Raw genomic sequence first — 22741 nt, forward strand, 5'->3', positions numbered from 1 at the left:
TTTTTGATGATTTATACCTTCAGTTAGCTCAAAATGTTTTAAAATTTCTCTTGAGATTTCTTTTTTTAACCCATGTGTTATGCACAAGTATATTGTTTAATTTCCAAGTTTTTCAAGATTTTCTACCTATCTTTCTGTTACTGATTTTTTTGTTTAATTCCATTGTTGTATTGAAAGCAGACATTGTATCAGTTCTATTCTTTTTGATTTAAGTTGTGTTTTATAGCCCAGCATGTGGTTTGTCTTGGTGAATGCTCCAAATGAGCCTGAGAAGAGTGTGTGTTCTGTTGTCGTCAGATGAAGTAGTTGATAGATGTCGATTATTCCCAGTTGACTGATGCTGTTGAGTTCCACTGTGTCCTTACTGATATTCTGCCTGCTTGATCTGTCAGTTACTAAAAGAGCCTCCAACTATAATAATGGATATGTCTATTGTCCTTGCAATTCTATTGGTTTTTGTCTCACATATTTTGGTTGGCTATTATTAGGTGCATACACATTAAGGACTATTAACATCCTTATTTTTTTTTAAGATTTAATTTATTTATTTGAGAGAGAGAGAGAGAGAGAGAGAGAGAGCATGAGGTGGGGGGGCAGAGGGAGAGAGAGAAGCAGACTCCCCACTGAGCAGGGAGCCCAATGTGGAGCTCAATTCCAGGACTCCAGGATCATGACCTGAGCCAAAGGCAGACACTTAACTCACTGAACCACCCAGGTATCCCCCATCCTTCTAGTTTTAATTGAGCATTTTTATGATCCTATTTTGTCTCTTCTTTTAGCATATCAATCATATATTTTTTTCTTTTTCTTTTCTTTTCTTTCTTTCTTTCTTTTGGTCTTTCAAACTTCTATTTAATGGCATTGATCTACGATGGATTTTAGATCTTGTGAAAAGTAGCCATGTCCATGGGCTGCACATATTCCTCAAAAGCATTTGTAAGGGCCAATTTAGCCAGAGTGATTTCATCTTGGTTAAACAGTGATTTTGTTGTTTATGCAGTAAAACTTAAACTGACCCTGACTGCGCCCCCCACCCCTCCCAGGGGAACTTACTTAAAAGCAAGTCCGGGAAACCAGTAAAATGTGGTCCACCGGTCCCTGATAACAGAGCCCAAATACAAGGACGGGTCAGGTCAGGTGGAGATAACAGAGTCCGAATGCAGGGATGAGTCAGGCTAGGTGGAGACATCCAATCAGTGGGGCGCGAATGCTGTCTCCCTAGCTACCAACGAGTGTGGACACCGCCTTTTGGGCACCTTTTGAGTGCCAGTTCTGACCAAGGTGATAGGCTAGTTCAAATAGCTACTATGGGGTGAATTGTAATTCAATTGGCCACCCGTGTGTGACCTAGCGTGACTGTGCAGCTTTCTCTGTGTGTTGCAATCTCATTGGCCACCTGTGTATGGCCAGGCTCAACCACATGGCCTTTTCTCCATAAAAGTTAGTCTGTGAGGCTGGGAGTCACTTGCTCTCTCAAGAGGCGGCCCCAAACGCTTGGCTTGATTCTCGATGCTTGGCGCAAAATAAAGCTTTGCTTGACCTTCGCTTTGTATCAGTCCCGCTCCTTTGATCACGGACCCAACAGCAGTGATCCACTCTTCCAGCTTATCTGTTCCAGCTTTATTGCCTTCCACGATGCACTGTTTTTAAAGTTCTGTAATTCCATTCCCCATTGAAACTAGTTTAGAAGAGCCCCTGATCATGCTGTCTGCTTGAATATTCCTGACACCCTCCTCTGGTTTGCTGTATCTGTCTCATCCTAAGGTTTCATATCCAGTAAGCTAGATTACTTGGCAACAAGTACAGGGTTTTCTTTCTTTCTTTCTTTCCTTTTCCTTTCGCTTCTTCACTTTCCTCTTCCTTCTCAGATCCAGAAAGATCAATGTCATTATTATCTTTACTATCTGTGTCTCCACACTTCCTATGATGTCTTCCACATTAGCAGGACCATAGTTGTCCAAAGCTTTCTTCACTCCTGGAAGGCTGGCTTTTTCCTTTTTGTCAGACTTGATGTGATTCTATGAATGTATGGCAAGATACAAGTCTGTGAGTGTGGGGCTGGACACCCCTTCAAATACTGCTGGTCTGTTTATGACAGCACGCACCCCTTGATGTAGCTCCTGTTTGCCAGGTAGTTGTTGAACATCTGTAGGCTAGTGAGGCTTTTCCAGTCTCCAAAACCCCTGGCATCAGCTGATCCGGAACTGGAGGATAGTAAAGGAAAAGAAGAGTGCAGGTGGTCTGCTGATCGCTAAGAGGGGGAAAAAAAACCCCTCAATCACTTTCTTTAAAAAAAAAAAATTTCTTAGTGTTTTCCCCAGAGTTTGCAATAAACATTTATAACTAGCCTTCATTCACTCTCAGATAACACCATATTGCCTCATGGGTAGTAAAGTTACCTTTATAATAGAGTATTACCAATTCCTTCCTCCTGTCTTTTGTTACATTGCTGTCATTTATTTCACTTATCCATGTACTATAATCACCTAATACATTGTCACTATTATTACTTGGAGGAAATGATAATCTATTGGCCCAGTTAACAATAAGAAAACAAAGTACTCTATTTTACCTTCACTTATTCCTTTTTTGGTGATCTTTCGTTTCCTGTATAGATCCAAATTTCTGACCTATGTCATTTTTCCTCTCACTGAAGACCTGTTGCAGAGGTGGCATATTGGTGATGAAGTCTCTGAGGTTTTGTTTGTCTGAGAAAGTCTATTTCTTCTTCACTTTTGAAGGATAATTTCATTAGATATTGAATTCTGGGTCAATGGTTTTTCCCTTTCAACAGTCTTGTCTGTCTGTCTGTCTGTCTATCTATTTATATATTTCTGAAAGAGAGAGAATGGGCAAGTGAGGGTAGGGAGGGGCCAATGGAGAGAGGGACTCCTAAGCAGGCTCCATGCTCAGTGCAGAGCCCAAGGTGGGGCTTCATGTCACAACCCTGAGATCATGAACTGAGCCAAAATCAAGAGTAGGACACTCAAGTGACTGAGTCACCCAGGAGCCCCTCTTTCAACAATTTAAATGTTTCCTTCCACTCTATTTTAGCTTGCATGGTTTCTTGTTGTTGCTGTTTTTTAAGATTTTTTTTTCTAATTAATCTCTACACCCAATGTGGGGCTCAAACTCACAACCCTAAGATCAAGAGTTGTATGCTTCACTGAGCCAGCCAGGTGCCCCAAGCCTTCATGGTCCCTGTTGAGAAGTTTAATGTAGTTTTATCCTTGCTCCTCTATAGGTAAAGTGTTGTTGTGGTTGTTTTCCTCTGTTGCTTTCAAGATTTTCTCTTTGTTGTTGGTTTTCTACGGTTTGAATATGATATGCTTAAGAATAGATTTTTTAGTATTTATCTTCCTTGGTGTTCTCTAAACCTCCTGGGTCTGTCTTTTGGTGTCTTTCATCAATTTTTGAAAATTCCCCGGCCATTACTCCTTCAAATATTTTTTCTGCTCTGTCTCCTCTTTCTTCTCCTTCTCTTTTGGTATCCAATTATATATTTGTTATGCTTTTTCAAATTGTTCCACAGATATTGGATATTTTGTTCTCTTTTCTCATTTTCCCCCTCCGCCCCAGCCCCTTGCATTTTAGTTTGGGAAATGTCTGCTGACATATTTTCAATTTCAGTGATTTTTAGCTTGGCCATGTCCTTTCTACTGATGAGCCCATGAAAGACATTCTTTATTTCTATTACAATATTTTTAAGACTATTTTTTAAGGGACACCTGGATAGCTTAGTCAGTTGAGTATCTGGCTCTTGGTTTTTGGTTCAGACCATGATATCACTGGTTGTGGGATCAAGCCCTGCTAGGGCTCCTTGTTCTGGGTGGCATCTCCCAGAGATTCTCTGCCTCTGCATCTGCTCACAAGCTCTCTCTCTCTCTCTAAAAACAAATAAGTATATATTTTAAAAAATACTATTCTTTAAGAGAAATTTAATGTTTACAGCAAAATTAAGAGGAAAATACAGAGATTTCTCATTTATCTCCTTCTTGCACACATTCACAACCTCTCCTACTATCAGCATCCTCCACCAGAGTGGTACATTTGTTACAATGATGAACCTGTGTTGACACATCATAATGACCCAAAGTCCAGACTTATCATTAAGTTTCACTCTTGGTGTTGCACATTCTGTGGGTTTAGACACATGTAAAATGACATGTGTTCACCATTTTTATATCATACAGACTATTTTCACTATCTTAAAAATCCTCTACATTCACCTTATTCACCACCTCCCCGCAATTCTTAGCAATCACTGATCTTTTTACTGTCTGCATAGTCTTGCCTATTCCAGAATGTCATGTAGTTGGAATCATATAATATGCAGCCTTTTCAGTGGGATTCTTTCAGTTAGTAAAGTGATTTAAGATTCCTCTGTGTCTGTTTTTTGCTCGATAGTTCATTATTATTATTATTATTTTTGTACTGAATGACATTCCATTGTCTGGAGGAATCATAGTTTATTTATCCAGTCATCCATTGAAGGACACCTTTGTTGCTTCCAAGTTTTGGTAATATGAAGTTTCAACTTTATTTATTTGTTTATTTATAACTTTTTAAAATTCTTTTTTTTAAATTAACTAATTAATTTACTTTTAAAAATAAACATATAATGTATTTTTATCTCCAGGGGTACAGGTCTATGAATCACCAGGTTTACACACTTCACAGCACTCACCATAGCACATACCCTCCCCGATGTCCATAAACCCACCCCCTCTCTTAACCCCCCTCCCCCCAGCAACCCTCAGTTTGTTTTGTGAAATTAAGAGTCACTTATGGTTTGTCTCTCTCCCAATCCCATCTTGTTTCATTTATTCTTCTCCTACCCCCTTAACCCTCCCATGTTGCATCTCCACTTCCTCATATCAGGGAGGTCATATGATAGTTGTCTTTTTCTGATTGACTTATTTCCCTAAGCATGATACCCTCTAGTTCCATCCACATCGTCGCAAATGGCAAGATTTCATTTCTTTTGATGGCTGCATAGTATTCCATTGTGTGTATATACTGCATCTTCTTTATCCATTCATCTGTTGATGGACATCTAGGTTCTTTCCATAGTTTGGCTATTGTAGACATTGCTGCTATAAACATTCAGGTGCACGTGCCCCTTCGGATCACTATGTTTGTATCTTTAGGGTAAATACCCAGTAGTGCAATTGCTGGGTCATAGGGCAGTTCTATTTTCAACATTTTGAGAAACCTCCATGCTGTTTTCCAGAGTGGTTGCACCAGCTTGCATTCCTACCAACAGTGTAGGAGGGTTCCCCTTTCTCCACATCCTCGCCAGCATCTGTCATTTCCTGACTTGTTGATTTTAGCCATTCTGACTGGTGTGAGGTGATATCTCATTGTGGTTTTGATTTGTATTTCCCTGATGCCGAGTGATGTAGAGCACTTTTTCATGTGTCTGTTTGCCATCTGGATGTCTTCTTTGCAGAAATGTCTGTTCATGTCTTCTGCCCATTTCTTGATTGGATTATTTGTTCTTTGGGTGTTGAGTTTGCTAAGTTCTTTATAGATTTTGGACACTAGCCCTTTATCTGATATGTTGTTTGCAAATATCTTCTCCCATTCTGTCAGTTGTCTTTTGGTTTTGTTAACTGTTACCTTTGCTGTGCAAAAGCTTTTGATCTTGATGAAATCCCAGTAGTTCATTTTTGCCCTTGCTTCCCTTGCTTTTGGCAATGTTCCTAGAAAGAAGTTGCTGCAGCTGAGGTTGAAGAGGTTGCTGCCTGTGTTCTCCTCAAGGATTTTGATGGATTCCTTTCTCATATTGAGGTCCTTCATCCATTTTGAGTCTATTTTCGTGTGTGGTGTAAGGAAATGGTCCAATTTCATTTTTCTGCATGTGGCTGTCCAATTTTCCCAACACCATTTATTGAAGAGGCTGTCTTTTTTCCATTGGACATTCTTCGTGCTTTGTCGAAGATTAGTTGACCATAGAGTTGAGGGTCTATTTCTGGGCTCTCTATTCTGTTCCATTGATCTATGTGTCTGTTTTTGTGCCAGTACCATGCTGTCTTGATGATGACAGCTTTGTAATAGAGCTTGAAGTCAGGAATTGTGATGCCACCAACTTTGGCTTTCTTTTTCAATATTCCTTTGGCTATTCGGGGTCTTTTCTGGTTTCATATAAATTTTAGGATTATTTGTTCAATTTCTTTGAAAAAAAATGGATGGTATTTTGATAGGAATTGCATTAAATGTGTAGATTGCTTTAGGTAGCATAGACATTTTCACAATATTTGTTCTTCCAATCCAGGAGCATGAAACATTTTTCCATTTCTTTGTGTCTTCCTCAATTTCTTTCATGAGTACTTTATAGTTTTCTGGGTATAGATTCTGTGCCTCTTTGGTTAGGTTTATTCCTAGGTATCTTACAGTTTTGGGTGCAATTGTAAATGGGATTGACTCCTTAATTTCTCTTTCTTCTGTCTTGTTGGTGTAGAGAAATGCAACTGACTCTGTGCATTGATTTTATATCCTGACACTTTACTGAATTCTTGTACAAGTCTAGCAGTTTTGGAGTGGAGTCTTTTGGGTTTTCCACATATAGTATCATATTATCTGCAAAGAGTGGTAGTTTGACTACTTCTTTGCCAATTTGGATGCCTTAATTTCCTTTTGTTGTCTGATTGCTGAGGCTAGGACTTCTAGTGCTATGTTGAATAGCAGTGGTGATAATGGACATCCCTGCCGTGCTCCTGACCTTAGCAGAAAAGCTTTCAGTTTTTCTCCATTGAGAATGATATTTGCTGTGGGGTTTTTTTTTTTTAAAGATTTTATTTATTTATTTGACAGAGAGAGATCACAAGTAGGCATAGAGGCAGGCAGAGAGAGAGAGAGAGGAGGAAGCAGGCTCCCTGCTGAGCAGAAAGCCTGATGCGGGGCTCGATCCCAGGATCCTGAGATCATGACCCGAGCCGAAGGCAGCGGCTTAACCCACTGAGCCACCCAGGCACCCCGCTGTGGGTTTTTCATAGATGGCTTTGATAATATTCAGGTATGTGCCCTCTATCCCTACACTTTGAAGAGTTTTGCTCAGGAAGGGATGCTGTACTTTGTCAAATGCTTTTTCAGCATCTATTGAGAGTATCATATGGTTCTTGTTCTTTCTTTTATTAATGTGTTGTATCACATTGATCGATTTGCAGATGTTGAACCAACCTTGCAGCCCTGGAATAAATCCCACTTGGTCATGGTGAATAATCCTTTTAATATACAGTTGAATCCCATTGGCTAGTATTTTGGTGAGAATTTTCACAGCTGTGTTCATCAAGGATATTGGTCTGTAGTTCTCTTTTTTGATGGGATCCTTGTCTGGTTTTGGGATCAAGGTGATGCTGCCTCATAAAATGAGTTTGGAAGTTTTCCTTCCATTTCTATTTTTTGGAACAGTTTCAGGAGAATAGGAATTAGTTCTTTAAATGTTTGGTAGAATTCCCCTGGGAAGCCATCTGGTCCTGGGTTTTGTTTGGAGATTTTTGATGACTGTTTCAATCTCCTTACTGGTTATGGGTCTGTTCAGGTTTTCTATTTCTTCCTGGTTCAGTTTTGGTAGTTTATATGTCTCTAGAAAAGCATCCATTTCTTCCAGATTGTCAAATTTGTTGGTGTAGAGTTGCTCATAGTATGTTCTTATAATTGTCTGTATTTCTTTGGTGTTAGTTGTGATCTCTCCTCTTTCATTCATGATTTTATTTATTTTTTTTCCTCTTTTCTTTTTGATAAGTCTGGCCAGGGGTTTATCAATCTTATTAATTCTTTCAAAGAACCAGCTCCTAGTTTTGTTGATTTGTTCTATTGTTTTTTTGGTTTCTATTTCATTGATTTCTGCTCTGATCTTCATGATTTCTCTTCTCCTGCTGGGTTTAGGGTTTCTTTCTTGTTCTTTCTCCAGCTCCTTTAGGTGTAGGGTTAGGTTGTGTACTTGAGACCTTTTTTGTTTCTTGAGAAAGGCTTGTATTGTTATATATTTTCCTCTCAGGACTGCCTTTGTTGTATCCCACAGATTCTGAACCATTGTGTTTTCATTATCATTTTGTTTTCATGAATTTTTTCAATTCTTCTTTAATTTCCCGGTTGACCCATTCCTTCTTTAAAAGGATGCTATTTAGTCTCCATGTATTTGGGTTCTTTCCAAATTTCCTTTTGTGATTGAGTTCTAGCTTCAGAGCATCGTGTTCTGAAAATGTGCAGGGAATGATTCCAATCTTTTGATACCGGTTGAGACCTGATTTAGGACCCAGGATGTGATCTAGTCTGGAGAATGTTCCATGTGCACTAGAGAAGAATGTGTATTCTGTTGCTTTGGGATGAAATGTTCTGAATATATCTGTGATGTCCATCTGGTCCAGTGTGTCATTTAAGGCCTTTATTTCCTTGTTGATCTTTTGCTTGGATGATCTGTCCATTTCAGTGAGGGGAGTGTTAAAGTCCCCTACTATTATTGTATTATTGTTGATGTGTTTCTTTGATTTTGTTATTAATTGGTTTATATAGTTGGCTGCTCCCACGTTAGGGGCATAGATATTTAAAATTGTTAAATGTTCTTGTTGGACAGAGCCTTTGAGTATGATATAGTGTCCTTCCTCATCTCTTATTATAGTCTTTGGCTTAAAATCTATTTGATCTGATATAAGGATTGCCACCCCTGCTTTCTTCTGATGTCCCTTAGCATGGTAAATTGTTTTCCACCCCTTCACTTTAAATCTGGAGGTGTCTTTGGGTCTAAAATGAGTTTCTTGTAGGCAACATATAGATGGCTTTTGTTTTTTTATCCATTCTGATACCCTGTGTCTTTTGATTGGGGCATTTAGCCCATTAACATTCAGGGTAACTATTGAGAGATATGAATTTAGTGCCACTGTATTGCCTGTAAGGTGACTGTTACTGTATATTGTCCCTGTTCCTTTCTGATCTACTACTTTTAGGCTCTCTCTTTGCTTAGAGGACCCCTTTCAATATTTCCTGTAGAGCTGGTTTGGTGTTTGCAAATTCTTTCAGTTTTTGTTTGTCCTGGAAGCTTTTTTTTTTTTTTTTTCTCTCCTTCTATTTTCAATGATAGCCTAGCTGGATATAGTATTCTTGGCTGCATGTTTTTCTCATTTAGTGCTCTGAATATATCATGCCAGCTCTTTCTGGACTGCCAGGTCTCTGTGGATAAGTTTGCAGCTAATCTAATATTTTTACCATTCTATGTTACAGACTTCTTTTCCTGGGCTGCTTTCAGGATTTTCTCTTTGTCACTAAGACTAGTAAACTTTACTATTAGGTGACGGGGTGTGGACCTATTCTTGTTGATTTTGAGGGGGGTTCTCTGAACCTCCTGGATTTTGATGCTTGTTCCCTTTGCTATATTAGGGAAATTCTCTCCAACAATTCTCTCCAACATATCTTTTGCTCCCCTCTCTCTTTCTTCTTCTTCTGGAATCCCAATTATTCTAATGTTGTTTTGTCTTATGGTGTCACTTATCTCTCGAATTCTCCCCTTGTGGTCCAGTAGCTGTTTGTCCCTCTTTTGCTCAGCTTCTTTATTCTGTCATTTGGTCTTCTATATCACTAATTATTTCTTCTGCCTCATTTATCCTAGCAGTGAGAGCCTCCATTTTATTTTTATTGCACCTCATTAATAGCTTTTTTGATTTCAACTTGGTTAGATTTTAGTTCTTTTATTTCTCCAAAGAGGGCTTTTATATCTCCCAAGAGGGTTTCTCTAATATCTACCATGCCTTTTTCAAGCCTGGCTAGAACCTTGAGAATCATCATTCTGAACTCTAGATCTGACATATTACCAATGTCTGTATTGATTAGGTCCCTAGCCTTTGGTATTGCCTCTTGTTATTTATTTTTTTTTTTGTGATGAATTTTTCCGTCTTGTCATTTTGTGCAGATAAGAATATATGAAGGAGCAAGTAAAATACTAAAAGGGTGGCAAAGACCCCAGGAAAATACACTTTAACCAAATCAGAAGAGACCCCAAATCGTGGGGGGGGGGGCGGGAGAAAGGAGATAAAAAGAAGTTCAGAAAAAAAAAAAAAGAGGGGCACCTGGGTGACTCAGTGGGTTAAAGCCTCTGCCTTCAGCTCGGGTCATGGTCTCAGGGTCCTGGGATCGAGCCCCGCATCGGGCTCTCTGCTCAGCGGGGAGCCTGCTTCCCTGTCTCTCTCTCTGCCTGCCTCTCTGCTTACTTGTGATCTCTCTATCAAATAAATAAAAAGGAAAAAAAATTTTAAAAAAGAAACAATTAAAAAAGAAAACAAATAAAGAAAAAATATAAAAAAGAAAAAAATATATATATATTAGATAAACTTTCAGAAAGTGGTTGATTTTCTGTTTCTAGAATTTCTGTTCTTCTTCTCTTCAATCTCCCATTGGATTTGTAGGTGTTTGCAATGTTTATATAAGCTATCTAGCTGATCTCCTGCTACCTGATGTAGTCTCAACCTGCTACTTCTCCGCTATCTTGACTCTTCCCTCCACTTTTTTTTAATTCTTTCATAGATTTTCTGTCTCTGATTTCATTGCCTATCTGCTTTTGCATACTGTCTACTTTTTCCTTGAGTCTTTAACATATTAATCATAGTTACTTTACATTCTCAATCATAATTCTAAAATTTATGCCATATATGAGTCTGGTTCTGATGATTGCTTTGTCCATTCAAATCATACATTTTTTCTTCCTTTTTATTATGCCTTGTAATTTTTTGTTGAAAGCATAACATGATGTATTTGATAACATGAACTGAGATAAATAGGCCTTAGTGTGAAGTTTTATGTTAACATGGTTAGGAGCTGTGTTTAATGTTTGTTATAGTTGTAAGTGTCAAAATCTTTAATTTTCTCTAGTATCCTTGTTTGTTAAGTTATCTTTTATCTTTGAGTTTTCCTAAAAACTCTTTTAAATAGAGTCTGGGTCTTATAGCTGTTTCACCTATAATCCACTGTTAACCTCCTGGAGCCCTACTGATGTGGTGGTAAGGTGTGGGGGAGGAGAGGACATCTATAGTCCTGTGAATAAGTCTTAGCCTTTAGTGAACCTGTATCCCTGAGCTGTGACCTTCACAAATGATTCTTACGCCTTTTTTTCCCTTTGGGCGAGACAGAAAGACTAGAGGGAGTTTGAGTTGGATAAATTCCCTTCCCCCACAACAAATAAAGTTCTTTGCCATTGACTGATAGGCCTTTGTTAGGGAGAATGCTCTGGACTTTATTTCAGAATGATTGCTGTTCCCTTCCTTCCCCTGCAAAGACATGAGATTGTTGTTTTGACTCTTCAGCATGACAACTTGGAGGGGTTCCTGGAGGCAAGATCTACAGAAGTGCAAGGTGTCCTATGACTGTAGTTCTGAAGAGTTTCTCACTTACACTAATTTTTAGTTCATCTCTAGCAATTCATTAAAATTACTGTTTAAGTTTATCTACCATCTAAGGCTCCAGCAGCTTTTGCTCAAGGTGAGTTGCTCTGGGCTGTGATTCTTTGTATTAACCTGTCTCCCCAGATTTCAAGGTAGTGGTTTGCACTTTGCCATTAATTCCTTAATGAATCTAAAAAAAGTCACGATTTTGCTTTTATTTTTGTTGTAAGGTTGAGAGTTATGGCTTTATGTGTTGGAGATGAAACTTCAAGTCTCTAAGCATCCTTTTAATGAGTTGGGAAACTTCTAGTCTTTGTATGTCTAAAAAAGTCTTTTCTTGGGGCGCCTGGTTGGCTCAGTGGGTTAAAGCCTCTGCCTTCAGCTCAGGTCATGATCCCAGGGTCCTGGGATCGAGCCCCACATCGGGCTGTCTGCTCAGCGGGGAGCCTGCTTCCCCCTCTCTCTCTCTGTCTGCCTCTCTGCCTACTTGTGATCTCTGTCTGTCAAACAAATAAATAAAATCTTAAAAAAAAAAAGTCTTTTCTCCCCTTTCACTTTGAATGATCATTTATCTGGGTATAAAATCCAAGATTGCCAGATATTTTCAGTCAGCATTTTACAACTACCACTTTACCATCTTTTTGTTGTATATTATTGCTGCTAAGAATTTTGCTATCTCTCCACGTATCATTTCTTTGTAAATTATCTGCCTTTTGGTAGTTTTAAAGATATAAGTTTTTCCTTGAAACTTTACACACCTTCTATAATAGGTCTCTGTGTATAGAATTATCTTCAGTTGATCTATTTTTTATATAATGAATTATATATTATTTAATTCTGAAAAATTTTCAGTTCTGATATTTTCCAATGTTCCATTTCTATCATTTTCTTCATTCTCCTTTTATGAAGGCCATTAGACCAATATTAGCTTGTCAGTTCATTCTCCATGTTTCCACAAATCTACTTACTCAAGTCATGTTCATTCTATGTACTTGGAATATTCTTAAGCATTATTTCCTACAAATTCTCTCTTTGTTTCTTTGTACATTCTGGAGTTTGCCCCACTTATACTCTTTTTGTCCATAAGGAAGATGTTCTATTGAGCCAAAATCTTCCTTCAGTGCCAGTATGTCCTCTGAAAACACCTGTTCAAATCGGCCTTCAAAAATCCCTTGAAATATTTGAAGACCAAGATGCCAGCCTCCCTCTTTTTTAGGTTAAACACCACAGTTAAAGGTCATTGTGAACATAAATGGGTCATAATGAATACTACCTCTTACAATATGGTATTGGGAAATTTGAAAAGTAGATCAATATCTAAATTTTAATCAATAATCCTAGAAGTGTTCATTGGGAACCTGAGGAGCAGCTTGGAAAATTTCCCTGTGGTACATAAATTTATCTTATGTGTCTCATTTGGTTTCAGTCATTTATTAAACAATAATTTATTTTATGTTCAGTTTGTATTAATTATCCTTCTGAGTGCAGGAGCTATGCCAGGGATCAAGACATGGTCCTCAGTTGTGTCAGGTTGAGATTGTGAGTGGGGTGGAAAGGGATGTGACTGTCCAGGCAGAGAGTACAGAGTGAGAATGGTGCCCAGAGAGCACTTGGAAGACCATTTTCAGATTCCCATGCAATATTTAGTAGCACTCCAATCATATTAAGTGGACCCAAGTGTAGCTTCAGGGACCATCCAGTGGAAGTTATTATCCCTCATTATGGAGCTACAGAGGGTCAGGCTCAGCTCTTACACCATTTAAGCCAGTTCTGATCAAGGACAGACAGACTAAATGACTTCAGCCCACCAGCAAGTGAGTCTAAGATTTGCTCCATTGACTCCTGCCTCAGACGTTTGTTGATTCACTCACTGTGGTAGATTAATGACACCAATGGCTCCTAGTAATGGTCTTTCTGTATCCAAACCCTTTATATTGTAACTTTGTAGTCCCCTCCTACCCTGACTCCAGGCTTGGCCACATGACTTGCTAGGGCTAATGTGATGTTTGCAAATGTGATATGGGTAGAAGCTGGAAAAGTGCCTGTAGATTTCCACATCTTCTCTTGTATCTCTGTCTTCCCTGTAATAACCAGACTATTCTCTTCTGGAACCTTGTCCAAGACTAGCTCTCTCTTGTTTTGGTTTCTTTTGTATCTTGTCTTGACTTCTGTTGTTGGAATGAGAAGATACTTGGGTTTTCCTCATGGAGGGATGTGAGGGATACATGGAAGAGAGATGTGTTCCAGATGAGACCATCCTAGATCATCCAGCTCCCAGCTCACTTCCAGTTCACAGTCCCCAGCTGAGGTCAGTTAAGCTTGGTCCAGATTGGTAGAAAGCAGACTCAAATCAACAGAAATCTTAACTGAACCTATAGGTTTATGAGTAATATTAGATGGCTGTTGTTTTAGACTACTAAGTTTTAGGATCCCTTGTTATAGAGCAGTTCTACCTGATACAGAAATGGTAGTTATCTGATGCTCAATCATTCCATGAATCTTTGTGGAATACTTTGCTCTTGGGGGCTTATGGAAAGCTCTGCAAAGAATTTTTCTATTTGCTGCCATACTGGTCCTGTTGGAATGACCAAAATTCTATCTCCGTGTCCTTGTCCAGAACTTTGTATCCCTGCTGGGACTGGAGATGCCCTAATACTCCAGTTGCTTGGCTGGGCCCCTGACCCCCAAGTTCTTTTCAACACCCCTCCCTTCCTTACTGGGTTCATTCTTTGAATGGATGAATTACTTACAATCCCTATACCTCACCTGGAGCGTATATATTTTTTTCACCTAACTGTCCACCTCTTTGCCTCCCAATCGGGTTGGACCTATTTGGGTATGGACAGTGGCCTGAAGTATATGCCTGTTTATTGCCCTCCTTTGGACTCTGCATTCACAGCTGGATGAAGAATCATCTTCTGTGAGTTTGTTCCCTGTATGGTTTGCTAGGGCCGCTATACGAAGTCCATAGACTGTATGGCTTAAACAACAGAAATTCATTTTCTCATAATTCAGGAGGCTGGAAGTCTGAGATCAAAGTTTTGGCAGGGTTGGTTTCTTCTGAGGCTTCTCTTCTCAGCTTTTAGATGGCCACCTTCTCCCTGTGTCCTCACATGGTCTTCTCCCACTGTGTGTCAATGTCCAAATTCCTCTTCCCAGAAAGACACCAATCTTATTGGATTCAGGCCCATCCTAGTGACTTCATTTTAACTTAGTTACCTCTTTACAGACCTGCCCTCCAAATATGGTCACATTCTGAAGTACCAGGGGTGAGGAGTTCAACATAGGAATTTGGTGGGGTGGTACATAATTACCCTCTTAACAGCCACTATGCTCAAATCTAGCTTTCCTTGTCTCTCTCTGGCCTATGTGTTGGAGATCTGAGTTTGCTAGGCTTCCAGCCACCTGAGCTGTGGCAGTTAAGCTCCCATGTATGTGGAGCCTGACATAGATTCTCTTGGCCATTGCAGTTTTGAGATGATAATGCCCAGTTTTTTCCTCTTTACATTGTTTTTACCTAATTGATTCTCATGCTTGTTAGCAACAGTAGCTTTGACTAGAGTAGCTGAAGGTTCAAACGATACCACCTTGCTGGTTGACATGAAAAAAGTATAAGAGAATATGAACTGCTGAGACCAAGTCCATGGAGGGGCTTCCTGGGGGACATTTTATTCTGGATGCAGTAGCTTCTCTTCCTCCTTCAGCCTGTCAGAAGGCCAGAGCCAAGGCGGTGTGTGCCTGGAGGTGGTGCTGCAGGGAGAGCAGTGCCCAGCTCCTGAGGACCCACGGCATCTCTGATAGGAGGCAGACAACACCCAGGAGGCAGCAGAGTTTTACAGAAAGGGCTTTGGAATGAGGCAAGACTATGTTTGATCTTGACTGTGCCATTTAGTATTGATGACTGAGGGCAAGCCATTGAACATTTCTGGGCCTCAGTTTCCTTATCTGTAAAACAGGGAAAGTACTCCCTACTTCACAGGGCCAAGCACTGTGCCTGACCCTATCAGGGGTCCATATATGTGCTGACCAAAAAGGGATGACCCCAAGCTGGGAAACCAGGAGGGGCCCATCTGAAACTTTTTGGAGATAGTGACATATCACAGAATGGTTGAATAACATCAGTCTGAAAGCCTTCCCAGGATTTCTCTTTCCTTAAGCTCCCCTCTATGTGCATGTACTTATGTGCATGTACATACACATACACACACACACACACACACAGAGGATGCATACTAAACAAGTAAGCACCATTCCCAGTCCATGGACACATACCTGTGAATACACAGAGTACACACACCCACGCACATAGGAGCTTGTACAGCCCCAGTGGGTCCCTCTATTATAGATAGACACACATACACAAGTGTGTGCACAAAAACACACGCCCAGACCCCTTCATGGTGGCTGGTTTCCCTCTGTAAAATGGGACCCTGAGTTCCTCACCATACAGTCTCTGATATATAGCTTAATATTGGAGACCAGACCATAACATATATCTAAATATTGAGGACCCTATATTGAGTTGTCCCCCTCAATATATCTAAAATGAAATGTGAAGAGGGGGAAAAACCCTGTAGAGAATTGGAAGCCATACACACAGATTACAATCACCCAATGTTGCTGGTGGAGAAAAATGGATGTTGAGCATTGAATGTTAAAAATTGTGTTGAATTAGATAAGAAAATCCCGTGTAGACTTTGTTAATGATTCATAATCAGCTAATAAGCTCATCTTGAGGAGAATAATGATCCGCGGACCTGTTGGCTCGTTTATCACTGTGTTTTACAACATTGGCAAAGAAACTAATTAAATCCCCGCATCATTACAGAGAATCCCTTTTAATAGAGATACAATGATGCACTAGAGGCTACAGATTACACTGCAAATTGTACCAAGAGATTTTGGACAGCGGGTTTTAATTAACATGTGAGCCAGAAGCAGCTCGCTTAAATAATAACCAGTGCTGGAACCATCTGCACGGAGGAGTCAGGCTGTAGGAGGAGAAGAGGATGGAGGCCCAGGAGGCGAGGAGAGCAGGGGCTGGACCTGGAAGAGGTTTCAGAGTCGGGGCTATGCGGAGAGGGGAGAAACCGAGACGGGGCTTGAGTCCAGGATGGGAGGGGAAGCAAAAACTGGTGGGTGTCAAGGTCAAGAATCAGAGTAGGTGAAGGAATGTAGCTGCTTCTGGGGAAGCCGGAGATGGGGATCTACACTGTGGCATGAGAGTCAGCAGAGTCACAGGAACTCTAGACAGAGTCTCCTGCTTCCCTCCCTGCCATTTTCCATTTGGACAAACAAAACCTAGAGAGATCCCCATGGGCATCATGGACCACTGTCTGGATTCCAGCCGTTGGCAGTCGAATTAGCAAGTTGCTGAGAGCTGCCGTAAAGCAGGCAGGGTGGGCGCGTCGAGAGGGACCCGGCTCTCTAGCTTCTGCTGCAGAGCAGGGGATGCCTTAAGTGGCACAGCCCACGAGGCTTTGATAGCTGGAGTCCAAGGCTTTCATCCTATGCTCTTCTGTAGCAGGCTTTCAAGGAAAGGCTTCAGCCAGTGGGCAAGCAGACAGACAGAAGGACAAGTGGGCCAGAAGGCAGGTGAGTGAAGAAGAAAGCCATGAACTGTGCTTAGCCATGAGTTGCATGTACATTCTTGGAAATGAGTTCCTGGCAAACCCAGGGAGAACTTTATTACCTTAAGGCAAATGCTGGTTCCCCAGGGAGGCCTAAACGGTTCTCTTGCAAGGGCTGGTCCTTCTGAGTTGGACTTCCTGAGGGCAGAGGCCCATGTGGGGACTGCCTGAGTCACACAGCAACTGCTTTGCCTTAGTTTGAGCAACTTGTCATCCATTTTCCCTGGCAGTCCCCGAGTCTGGGTACTTTACTCTTCCCTCCTCCCTCAGAATCCAGGCTTTCCTTCCCAGGCTGAGGCTCACCACTGAGGTGGCCTGTGCCACAGGCGGCGTCTCGGACTTCAAAGAGGCTTTTCTGACAGCTGGGAGATCAAGTATCTGTGCAGGCGAGACGCGGGAAAGAATTCTCCCCAAGTTCATGTCCTTCTCTCTGAGAAAATAAGCTGAAGGCTTCCTCCTCTGAGGCTTGTATATTGGTATTTTTTTTTTTTAAGATCGGCAGCAAAATGATTCATAAAACCTTGGAAACAGATTTCTTGTAAAGCCTCAAAGAACAATGGCTCATTGTGTACCGAGACTCCCACCTGATATTCTGCCAAAGGCGTGATGCGGGCTCCTTCGAGATGGAGCTGCACCCAGCAGTCATTTCCCAGCCTGCTCTTCTCCTGGGGTTCCATGGCAACACCGCAGAGATCCCAGTACCTTCCAGCATTCCCCAGGCAGCATTCACCTTTGTGCCCAGGCCCCCGGACTGCCTCACGGCTGGAGTACTGTTCATCTACCAGAAGTCCTGCCAACACTGTGCACTTGGGCTTCCAAATCAGCACCCCCCACCACCACGTGCCCACGTATGCACACGTGGGCACGTGTGTGCTCACACACGCATATGCACGCACATGCACACTCCTGCCCTCTTCCCACCCTGGAAGCCGGCGGTCCGAGCCACTGGCAACTGGCACTTCTCCTCTCCCCTCAGCCCCATCCAGGTCCGCCGTCCCAGGTCCCTCATGCTTCCTTTCTTTGTTTCCTCCCCATCTACCGGGTCCCCATTCCATAGTTATGGAGTAAACAGAAGTCAGATACCCTCTAGTTCAACCTCCTCCCTTTATAGACAAGGAGAAGGAGGTGCCTTTCAGAGAGGGAGGGGACCGTGATCATGAATGTCATCTTGGGAAACAGAGCAAGCACCCAAGTGTGGCGGGCATCATTCCACTGTGCAGAAGAGGGGCCTCTGTCACCCTTTGAGCTGCCTCTTTGGGACTTCTCAAGGAAGCCTGCGTAATTCCTTCCTCCCTGGTCTCTGCCTTCCATCCCACCCCCTCCTCAGATCCTTGGGCTCCCACGGGGAGCCTGCCACCCCCCACTCTGAAGCTACAAGAGCCTCCAGCTGCACGTATGGATGGTGCCAGTCCCTGGGACTTTGGATCTGGAAGGGACTTTCAAGGGTAGCTGATCCCGCCCACTCATTCTGATGGATGAGTAAAGTGAGGCTCTATGAGGTTGATTGGGGGTGAACAGAGGGACCTGTTGGGCAGGTGCTTGGGAAGACCAAGAAATGCTGCAGCCCACATTCAGGCTTTATCGTGCTTTTATTACAAAAGCTGCTACTGGCTTTGATCCATTGAGGCAGGCGAGGTGGCTGCTAGCTAAGCCTTGTCAACTTTCTTCCTTGTGTTACCTGCCTATGGGCAACCTTTCCCTCCTCCCCCACAGGGCGCCAGGCCACCAAGCAATTCCAGGCAGGCAGCTGGGGCCCCACCTTGCAGTACAGGCTGGTGGCCGCATGGACTCTGGAGTCAGGCAGCCCGGGTTGGAGTCCCAGCTTCCCCTGCTAACTCTGCGCCCGTATAGCCGCGGTTACCAGTGCCATGCTGGAGCTGGCCCGTGAGGGGCGCTTGTTAGACTTGAGGAATTTTGTAAACCAGTGGTTAAATACAACCATTATTAAAAATTAAATGATATAAACTCATAATTAAATAAATTATGCTTAAAACAAAGGCCATAAACACTAAAACAAAATCATTTTCTAATTATTTTATTATCATCTCTATCCTAGAGTTAATACTCCAGAGGCTGGTTATATCTGCTGCATCTGTATGCTATGCAAAGTGCTAACCCGTGCAATGGTGCGCTCCCTGCTTCTGCGCTCCCTACCTCTCATTCCCACTCCAGGATCCGGGATGTCAGGTTAGCAGCTTGCTGCTGTCCATGGTGGGAGCATGGAAGTCAGCAGACACCACAAATCTGGGCAGGTCCTCCCCGTCCTCCAGGGCTTTCTCCCCCCTTCTTAGCCCCCCTCCTCCCTCTCCTTCTCCTCCTCTTTCGTCTTACTTTTTTTGGAGAACCAGCCTCTAAACATTTACTAGCATGCCCCTACTTGTGTCTGACCCTCCCAGCAACCCTATAAACTTCGGGATTCTAGCTTTACAGAGTAGGAAACTCAGACTTGCAGCATCAAATGACATCTCCCAGGTGGAACTGGGAGGGCTAACAGCAGGGACGGATGGAGCTCACCCATGACTTGCAGCTCCCTGCTTGCTTCTGCCGGGGCTTCTGCCAAGTCCAGAGTCAGGCCACCGAGACCCTCAATCTCCATGTTGTGGCTGAAGACTCTCTTCCAAGTCTCTCCTCCCTTCAGCTTCCCAACCAGAAACTATCCAGGGCCACTCCTATGCCTGCCCTCCTTCCTCCTATCCAGAGACTGAGCTGTCCTTCCTGCTTTGGTCTCCTGGCCAATCCTGACACTATGTCCTCCACTGTCCCCACCGCCTCCCCGTCCATCTTGCTCTGCCAACCACCTCCTCCCTGTCTCACACATCCTCTCCCTCTCTCCTGGATGTTGCTTCTCAGATTATGAGCAAACTGAACATTTTTCATCTAAAAATAAAACCTCCCTCCTTCAACCCAATGATTTTTTTGTCCTCCTTCATTGCCTTTTTTCTCTTCTGTTCAGAGCCAGACTCTTGGAAGGGTAGGCCCTGTATCCACTTCCTCACCTCCACAGATACTCTCCCACCACACTTGTCTTCACTCCCACAGACACCAATCCCATTAAGACCTCCATATTGGTTTATCTGAATCTACTGGCCATTTTCCGCGTCTCCAGGACCTCTCTGAGCCACCTGACACCTGACTACCTTCTCTTTTATTGAAACCCTCCTCTCATGTCCAGTGTTTCTGGATCTCCTTTGTCTTTCTGACGGGTCCTTCCAAAGCTCGTCTGCTTCAATCCTCAATACCTCTTCAGTGTTGGTGGTCCTTCAGTGTTGATGATCCTGTCCTCAGCTCTCTCTCTGTCTGATAACCACTTTCCCTGAGCACGCTCACTGCCCCCACCCTGTCCTGTGACCTCAGCCCCCACCAATGTTCTGCTAACTTGACAGCTCAGGTTAATCTCTCAAGCTTCAGACCTATAGACCTGTCTAGGTGACTCCCGCCAAACACACAACTTAACACCCAGTAGTACTTGCTCAGTAAAGGCTTGTTGAGTGAATGAAGCACTGGAAGCGGGTAACCAACCCCAAGCCTGCTTCTCCTCGTACCCACCATCCTCCCCTTTCCTCAGTGACCACAGCTCCCTCCTCAGACTTCTTTTCTGATGCTTCTAACATGGTCCTTTGTGGCTTCATCATCCTTATGAAAGCTTTTCAGAAACAAGGGTCTGTGAACTCTGGCTGGATGCAGCTGAAGACATCACTATCTACATATTCCTCTCTAGGGGACTAGGATAGTTCCCAAGACTTGATCAATGGTATTGGGTTTCTCTGGTGTCTGCCTCAGAGGATCCAATATAGGACCCCATCTCCCTGGGGAAGAAGTCCATAAGATCCAAACCAAGAATGGGCCAAGGTGAGTCTAAACTTACAGGGTGAGATTTGGGGATGCTTCTGTTCTAACAAGAGCTCAGGGCACTGGTCATGGAAACTGGTGGAAACTCTGACATACGCTGGAGGAAGACTGTGACTTGGGGGCACATGGGAGCCAATAATTCATGCCAGGAATACCAGATACTACAGCTAGTGAGGCAGCACATTTAACTCTGACCCCTGTCTGCTATGAGAAGGAAAAGGTTGCTTCTGGCTTCCTTTCCCGATCAGAATGGTTTCGGGGAGTGAGAAGAACCCAGTGCTAGAGTAGGATCATGTTGTTAGTCACAGAACAAGCCTGAGGTCAGTCCTGAAATCCACTGACACGCGCTCCCCCACCCCCCGCCAAATTCCCTCATCTTCCCATCTCCTGTTCCATTCTTCTGAACCTTGTCTTCATCCTCAACAGGCTCTCCACTCCCCTACTTCTCTTGATCTCTTCCTCAGTCCTCCTCCTCTATGCTCCCAACCCTGACCCTGTTGTCAGCTTTTCCATCAAATGTCTCACCACCTCTAAGCAATTTTTATGCCCTTGGCTGCCCATTGCTCCCTGCTATTCCCGAACTCTGGGGAAACCATTCTGCTGGTTCTTTTCCTTCCTGGGCAGATCTTGACAGCCTTGCTGATTGAATCTCCTGAAGATGGTCATTGGGACTCCTGAGATGTCTAAGGAGGACCCTCCCTCCTCCTGTTATGCTGACTGACCCAGGGTTGAGAGCTCTAGTGTGGCTGCTCCAAATCTTCTCCACTCTCCTCTAGGCACTGGTGCAAGATGAGCAAGTTCTCCTGGTTTTCTCAGAGAACAGGACAAGGAGAAATTGAAGCTCCTTCATTCCTCTCTTTTCCACTTCAGAAACACTGGGCATCTTCATTGTTCCCTCCTACCTAAGAGCCAGGTAAGGTCTGGCTCTTGTTCTGAGAATTCCATCCTCCTCTTCCTGTTATTCTACCCTCACCCCTCTCCTGAAACATCTGAAACCTCACTCCATCAGTCACCTTCCCTTTCTTGCATTTCCAATCTTTCCCTTTCCGTTGACATCTTTCTAGAAACTTAGAAACGTGCTCAAGTCCTCCTGACCCCCCTGAGTGACTGCTCTATCTCTCTCCATCATTCAACTTGTCACTGCTGCCACTTCCTCACCACCCACTCCTTCCTTCATCCTTGTGCAATCTGGCTTCCGCCCCCATTTCTCTATGGAAACTGCTCTTCTAATTTCTCAAGCAGCATCCTCATCACCAAACTGAATGTGTTCCTGGCCCACAGGAAGCACCGAGAAGGTAGGGACTCCCTCCAAGGATTGGCTTAGGCACTGGGAAAAGTCAAGACTGGTGAGGGACCATGTCCAGCAGTGGAGTCACCTACAGGTATGTTGGTCTTCAAATAGCTGCCTTCTTGTGCCTTACACCCAGTGATCTTTGTGCGACCCTGTTAGGTAAAAAAAAAATGGCCTCTCTCAGGAGTATCACACTCGTTCACTTTTCTCCAGGCTTAATATCTTCAATTCCTTAACATCTCCATAACCCACTCCTTTTATGGAACAATGCACAGGCTCCTCCCCATTCTCACTAGCCTCCTCTGATGGAAGATCTGATGGATCTACTAAACCAGTCCCTGTTCTTTCTGTAAAAAACTGGTCAACAGCAGCTTCATCTACTAAAAAGTACGAGGTGTTCTTAAGCTATCTGTCATATTGACTCTGATCAGAAGCATGTAACAGTACATCCAACAAGTATGGCGTCTTGGTATAGAAAGATTATCTTTGCAATGAGTCTGTATGCAATTGGAAGTCACATACTTCTACTTCTTTAAAAACATTCTGTAAATTAGGTTCTTTTTTCTTTCATTCACCTGCTTGGTGAGATATTACTGTAG

The 22741-nt window shown here is 42.8% G+C and overlaps 1 pseudogene; it reads right to left on the reverse strand.

Annotated features, from left to right (window-relative positions):
* Positions 1 to 878: 878 nt before the first annotated feature.
* LOC122899100 overlaps positions 879 to 22741 on the reverse strand; it is a 105679-nt pseudogene continuing 83816 nt past the window's right edge.

The sequence above is a fragment of the Neovison vison genome, chromosome 2 (assembly GCF_020171115.1).
Source record: "Neovison vison isolate M4711 chromosome 2, ASM_NN_V1, whole genome shotgun sequence".
Classification (NCBI taxonomy): Eukaryota; Metazoa; Chordata; class Mammalia; order Carnivora; family Mustelidae; genus Neogale; species Neogale vison.